This window comes from Otolemur garnettii, unplaced genomic scaffold (assembly GCF_000181295.1).
Source record: "Otolemur garnettii isolate 467f Iridium unplaced genomic scaffold, OtoGar3 scaffold00301, whole genome shotgun sequence".
In the NCBI taxonomy this organism is placed as follows: Eukaryota; Metazoa; Chordata; class Mammalia; order Primates; family Galagidae; genus Otolemur; species Otolemur garnettii.
In genome coordinates, this window is record NW_003852696.1 from 498,650 (window position 1) to 505,632 (window position 6,983).

A 6,983-nucleotide genomic window follows, 5' to 3' on the forward strand; every position below is an offset into this window, starting at 1 on the left:
TTTTTTTTTTTTTTTAGGAGAGACAGGGTCTCACTCTTTCTCAGGCTGGTCTCTTAACTCCTGACTTCAAGCCATCCTCCCTCCTCAGTCTCCCTGAGTGCTAGGATTACAGGTATGAGCCACCGTACCCAGCCAGGGGTATCTTTTCATTCTGTGATTTAATACATTTTATAGTTCATCAAAAATAGTGAAGATCAAAACATTACCTGACTTACATTTTGGCAGCACACAGAACATCATATGATGCTCTTTCCAGGGTGTAACATTTTATCCCTAATTTTTTAAAAACTTTTTTTGGACCGAGGAGTTGTAATGACAGAGTATTACCTGGAGGCCAATTTGATAGGTCAAAAAGTAGTGGCTTTTAACTCTTAGTAAATGTTGAGCTCAAGCTATTTTAATCTTATCCTTTGTTAGATCCTTATGCTTGTAAACTACTTAGATCCATTACCTAGTCTTTCCTTTAAATACATAAATTAATCAGTCATTTGAATAATCCTGAATAATACAATTCTGAGAGTTTAGCTTAACCATTAGTATTGTGTAAGTTTAAACAAAGTATGAGCTCTCTAAAGGAGTCTTACTAGGATTTTCCCTTGTGGGCTTCCTGTAGCAGAGATACAAGTCATAGAAATTCATGGCAGTCCGTTTACCCTGTATGAACTATGCTCTCATAGCTTCACAGCTTCCAGAATCCTTATAACTAGGTTGACTATATCAATTTTCATCTAAACTGGAATACTTATTAAGAATGAAAACTGCACTGTTAATAAATATGCAAGGACAGCAGATTAAACTGGAACTGTCCTAGTCAAACCAGAATTTTTGGTAATTGTATTTAACTAATTTGTCTTCTAACTTCTTAGTATCAGAGGAAGTGTTGACACCACAGAATTTTAACTTTTCCATCTCTGGTAGGTTATGACTTCTACTACAAACTTATAAATTGACCACCTGATATTAGTTTATTTCCATTTGTTGGCTGGATTAGCTTGCATCGCTACCATTATCCTAATTACTTAACCCTTGTTATAAATGGAGTCTGCTTAGGGGCATAGTATCAGTTGTTGGGAGGTAGGGGTGACGCCAGCTTAAAAAATTCACACTTTGGAGTATGAAATTGAATGGTATATAGTATATTTACAGAATTTTACACCCATCAGTAATATTTAATTCCAGAACATTTCATCAACCTTAAAGAAACCCTGTGCCTATTAGCAGTCACTCCCTATATTATGAATACTTTCCTCTGACTTCTATAACAAATTACCACCAGTTTGGTAGCTTAAAACAACAAAAACTTATTCACCCTTAGTTCTGGAGGCCAGACGTCCAAAATCAGTTTCACTGGCCATAAATCAAGATAATGGCAGGGCTGCATTCTCCTGGAAGGTTCCAGGGGAGAGTCCATTCCTTGCCTCTTCTAGTTTGTCGATGTGATATTCCTTGGTTTGTAGCCCTATCACTCCTTTTTCGCTGCTATCTTCACATCACTTTCTCCTGCAGTATGTGTGAAATTTCCTTCTACATCTCTCAGGAAGACACTTGTGATGGCATTTAGTGCCCTTTTATACTGCAGGAAACTTATCTTAAGAATTTTTTTCAGGGCCAGGCGGGGTGGCTCAAGCCTGTAATCCCAGTACTTGGGAGGCAGAGGCAGATGGATTGCCTGAGCTCACAGGTTCAAGACCAGCCTAAGCCAGAGTGAGACCTTGTCTCTAAAAATAGCCAGGCATTATGGCTGGCGCCTGTAGTCTCAGCTACTTGGGAGGCTGAGATAAGAGAATTGCTTGAGCCCAAGAGTTTGATGTTGTGAGGAATGATGCCATGATATTGTACCAAGGGTGACAAAGTGAGACTTTGTCTTAAAAAGAAAAAAAAAATTTTTTTTTCAAGATCCTTAATCAATTTTGCAAAGACTCCTTTTCCAAATAAGGTTGATATTAGGATTTGCTATTTTAGGGACCAGTTTTTTTTTCTTTCCCAGTTTTAGGCCAGGGCTGGGTTTGAACCCACCACCTCCAGCATATAAGGCCAGCATCCTGCCTTTGAGCTACAGGCGCCACCCTATTTTAGGGACCAGTTTTCAACCTGTACTCCCTATTCTCTTTGCGTCCCAGTTAAGGGCAATACTAGTTTATTTCTGTCTCTATGGATTTGCCCATTCTGGACATTTTTTGTAATGGAATCATAAAATTTACTTAGAATATTTTAAAAGTATATCATGTTCTACTTATCTGTACTTTATTCTTTTTTATGAATAATGAATTGTGAATAATGTTGCATTCCATTTATTATTTTTTTTGGTTTACACTGAATTTCCCTTTATTTCTGACCATTTCTTTAAAACCATGCATGGGGGGACAACACCCGTGTGTACCTCCCATGCCTGAATTCTCCTCTAGAAATTCAAATCCATTTTCTAACTCTAGTATGCTTCTCCTCAACTCAACACCTGACCCCACCCAATGGTGGTGTCTAGGACATTCTCCAGGATGGCCATGGAGATGGGGTTCCCCCAAAAGCTGAAGGTCATGAGCTGGGAACACTAGCCCAGGACAGAAAGGATGATGATGAGGAGTCCATGATCCCACACTCATCTAAGTCCAGGTCCTCTAGCAGCACCTGGAATGGCTCAGGACTTATATTGGTCAGGTAGACCCCCCTGAGACACAGGTCCTTTAGCTGACTGATGTTGGGGCACTGGGATAGACATGTAAAGTCTGGTTCTGAAAGCAGGCAGTTACTTACCGAGAGGGTTTCCAAGGGGCTCTTGAGGAAGCCCTGTGAGTACTTGGTGCAGGTGGCCTTTGAAGAAGGTGACAGAGTCCAAGTAGAGCTGGAGGTGGTGCAGCTTGAGGAACTGAGAGGTGAACTGGGCCACATTCTGCTCCTCCTCCTCCAGGGACATGGAGGATGACATGTGCACATGGGAGAGGAGGAGTCTCTGCAGGTTACTCATCTGGCCCAGGTGAGGAGAAAACTTGCCCAGGGTGGACAATTTCCAGGTGCAGTTCACTTCCAGATCTTTGATAGAGTCCAGCTGCACCAGGTTCAGGATCATCTTGATATTGTGTATGGGCATGGCAAAAATCTCCAGCTTCCTACAGCACAGCTGCAGTAAACCTTTCCTCTGCTTCACTTTCTCAATGAGATAGGTGAGCAGCTGATCCTGGGTACCTTCCCCGAGGGCCAGATCAATGAGCACCTCCACGGGAGCCAAGGGCTACTCTGGCACAAGTCACCCATTTTTTGCTTCTTCCTCATGGGCTGGGCTGCCTCTGCATCAAGCAGTGAGCACACACTGGCCCTGGTTCCACACCACACAGTCCAGAGAATACTCCTGATGAGTATTCTTCCGTAAGTCTAGCACTTGCAGTTTCCACCTCCTATGGGGAAAAACAGGCCATTGGGTGAGATGCTTTAAGATCAGCTTGGAATAAAACTGTGTATCTCAGATCTAGGCAAGACCCAGATGTCTGAGCTGCACCTTTACTCCAGATGTCATCCTTCTAGGTCCCCATTCCTGTACCATGTCCTTTCAGTCACCTCTGCATCTAAATCACCCCATGTCTAGAAGCCCATTCCCAGCAGCAGTCACAAGGCCTCCCTGGGCTTCCTCACTGCCTGCAGAGCCTCCTGCCCACCCTTTGGTTTTTTAGGTTCCCAAGGGCCTGCTCAGGCTGCTGGTCACCTTCACCTGGGGGGAAGCTCCTGGGCCAGCAGCCTGTCTAGCACAGCCCAGAAGGTCTTCTGGTGGGGCTGCTGTTCCTTCATCAGTACCCCCAGAGGGAGGCAGGGGAAAGACGATGCCCTCACCTTCGCCTTTAGGGTCTCACTGAGTCTCCCGAAGAAGGCTGTTGTAAACAGTGGTGGGAAGAGCTCTCTGGGCAGCTCCTCCAGAGCGGCAGTGGCCAGGGCCTCATCCCTCAGCAGGCTCTGCCCTGCCAGCTTCAGCAGGCTGGTGGGCTTGTCCACAGGCTTGTCTTCCAGGCGTCCTCAAACTGTGACCCGTGGGCTACATGCAGCCCGCCTAGGACATTTATCCAGCCCACCTGGTGTTTTTGCCACTGCTGCCTGTCCTACTTAGCAGCCGACTTGTCCTGGGGCCTGCAGTCTGACCCTCCAACAGTCTGAGGCATAGTGAACTGGCCTCCTGTTTAAAAAAGTTTGAGGACCCCTGAATATGCTCCAGAAGGAATCCTGTGGGACAGGTGGGGAACAAGGCAGTCTTTTTGGGCCAAGCACAAGGAACTCCATCTTGTCCCTACCCTTCCAAGGGACTGATTCAAGGCCAAAGTCACTGCACTGGCAACAGCAAAGGATTCATCATTTTATTCCAACCATAGTTCCGCATTTGGTGGCCACAAAGCCACAGCTCTGCCTCTGTTGGCACTAGGGCAAGTAGTGGGTAGAATGAATGTAGGCCCACATCCCATGTCCACCCACTGTCCAACTTTAATTCTAGCCTCCTTGGTAAGTGAGTACCTAGAAGCCTGAACTCTTCAGTGCATTTCATTTATCCTATTGTTTTTTTTTCTTTTGAGATAGTCTTACTTTGTTGCCCCAGGTTGAGTGTCTCGGAGTCATCAGAGCTCACTGTAATGTCAAATTCTTGAGTGCAAGTGATCATCTTTGTTTTCTTTTCTTTCTTTTTTTTTTTTTTTTTTGAGACACAGTCTCATTTGTTACCCTTAGTAGAATGTTGTGACGTCACAGCTCACAGCAATCTTAAGCTCTTGGACTTAAGTGATAGTCTTGCCCCAGCCTCACATATAGCTGGGACTATAGGCACCTGCCACAACCCCGGCTATTTTTAGAGACAAGGTCTCGCTCCGGCTCAGGCTGGTCTCGAACCTGTGAGCTCAGGCAATCCCCTACCTTGGCATCCCAGGGTGCTAGAATTACAGGCATGAGCCACTGTGCCTGTTCAGGTTATCTAATTTGTTGTTACAGAATTGCTCATAGTATTCTCTTAATTTTTATTTCTGTGTGGTTGGTAGTAATAAACCACTTTTATTTTTAATAATGTATTGAAGTGAAAGTCAGGTAACATAAAAGCAGCCATAAAATCAGTAGCATTCAGTGAGTTCATAATGTTGTACATCTGCTGCCTCTCTTTAGTTCTGACGCATTGCCATCATTCTGAAGTTAGATCCCTTACCCATTAAGCAGTTACTATTTCCCTTCTCACATCCCCTGGCCACCACTGAAGTTTGTTTAATCTCTATGGATTTATCTGTTCTGGATATTTCCTATAAATGAAACTATCAGTATGTGACCTTTTTTGTCTCCTCCTTTGACTTCGCATGTTTTTAGGGTTCATTTTTGTTATGGTTCATTCGGGCTTCAGTCCTTTTGTGGCTGAATAACATTTTTTTGTGTGTAGATAACTATAGTTTGTTTATCCATTCATGCATAGATGTTATGTTTACACCTTTTGGTGGTTATGAATAGCTGCTATAAACATGGGTATATGACTTGAATACCTGTTTTTAGTTCTTTGGGGTATATATTTAGAAGTGGACATAGAAGGCTCATGATAAATCTATGATTAATCTTTTGAGAAATTAGCAAACTATTTTTAGCAAAAGTCCTCTGATTTTTATAAGGCTTGTGTTGCTTTCCAAGATCTGAAAAACTAGATTTTAACAGTTTTTGTTAGTATTCTCTTTGCTTTTATGAAGGAGCAGCTGTTTTTAGATTTTCATTTCACTTTTCCCATTGAATGTCACTTTATTGCTGGGCTTTTAAAAAATTAACACTGTCAAGTTGTTTTTGTGTGTGTCTGTGTCTTTTTTCTAGGCCTCCACATACCCTTTCAATCTTATTCTCTACTGGGTGGCACCCGTGGCTCAAAGGAGTAGGGCGCCAGCCCCATATACTGGAGGTGGTGGGTTCAAACCCGGCCTTTGCCAAAAACTGCATGCACACACACACACACAATTCTAATTTTTCTAATAATTTTCACCTAATAATTGCAAAATGTTTATACACTTAATAATAGTGAAAGAATTTGCCTGTGAACTAACAGACCACTTTCAGATTGAACTCCCATCTTGCTTAAATCTCCTTTGTAGATGAGGGCAAGGAAAAGGGATAATGGCCAATTTTCTCTTCCTATGCAGCTATCTAACCATCCTGTTCTGAGAAAAGACTTCCCCAAACTATTGGTTCCCATAATGAGGTCTGACCACAGGCATTCACTGAACCCCTGGATTGTAGGGCTCTTATATTTCCTGTAACAGGTCACTGTAGTGGCTCCCAGATGTGAAAAAAATTTGTTTTGCATGTTTAAACAACATTTTCTAGCCCTTTTCAGTCCACCTTGTTTGAATTTATCTCTAACTCCTAGATTTCGTTTTGTTGTTGTTGAAACAGAGTATCAGTATGTCACCCTGGGTAGAGTGCTGTGGTGTCACAGATCACAGCAACCTCAAACTCTTGGGCTTAAGCGATTTTCTTGTCTCAGCCTCCCAAATAGCTGGGACTATAGGTGCCCACCACAAACCCTGGCTATTTTTTGGTTGTACTTGTCATTGTTCTTTGGCAGACACGGGCTGGGTTCAAACCTGCAAGCTCCTGTGTATGTGGCTCCTGTTTATGGTGCCCTAGCTGCTGAGCTATAGGGGCCAAACTGATTACCTTTTTCCTTTAATGAATTTTTTTTTTTTTTTTTTTGAGACAGAGTTTCATCATGTCACCCCCGGTAGAGTGCCGTGGTGTCACAGCTCACAGCAACCTTAAACTCTTGGGCTTTTAGTGATTCTCATGCCTTAGCCTCCCAAGTAGCTGGGACTACAGGTACCTGCCACAATGCTTGGCTGGTTTTTTGTTGCAGTTGTTGTTTAGCTGTCCCGGGCTGGGTTCGAACTCACCTGCCTCAGAGAATGGTGGCCAGCGTCCTAACCACTGAACTATGGGCGCTAAGCCCCTTTAATGAATATTTGAATGGTTACTGTGTGCCAGGCACTGCTGTAGGC

The 6,983-nt window shown here is 43.4% G+C and overlaps 1 protein-coding gene and 1 pseudogene across 1 annotated transcript in view; one reads left to right on the plus strand and one right to left on the minus strand.

Annotated features, from left to right (window-relative positions):
- The window catches only part of ZNF280B (zinc finger protein 280B), a 21,004-nt gene that overhangs the window by 3,254 nt on the left and 10,767 nt on the right, over positions 1 to 6,983 (plus strand). The window lies entirely within an intron of this gene.
- On the minus strand, positions 2,444 to 4,439 carry LOC100955622 (annotated as a pseudogene).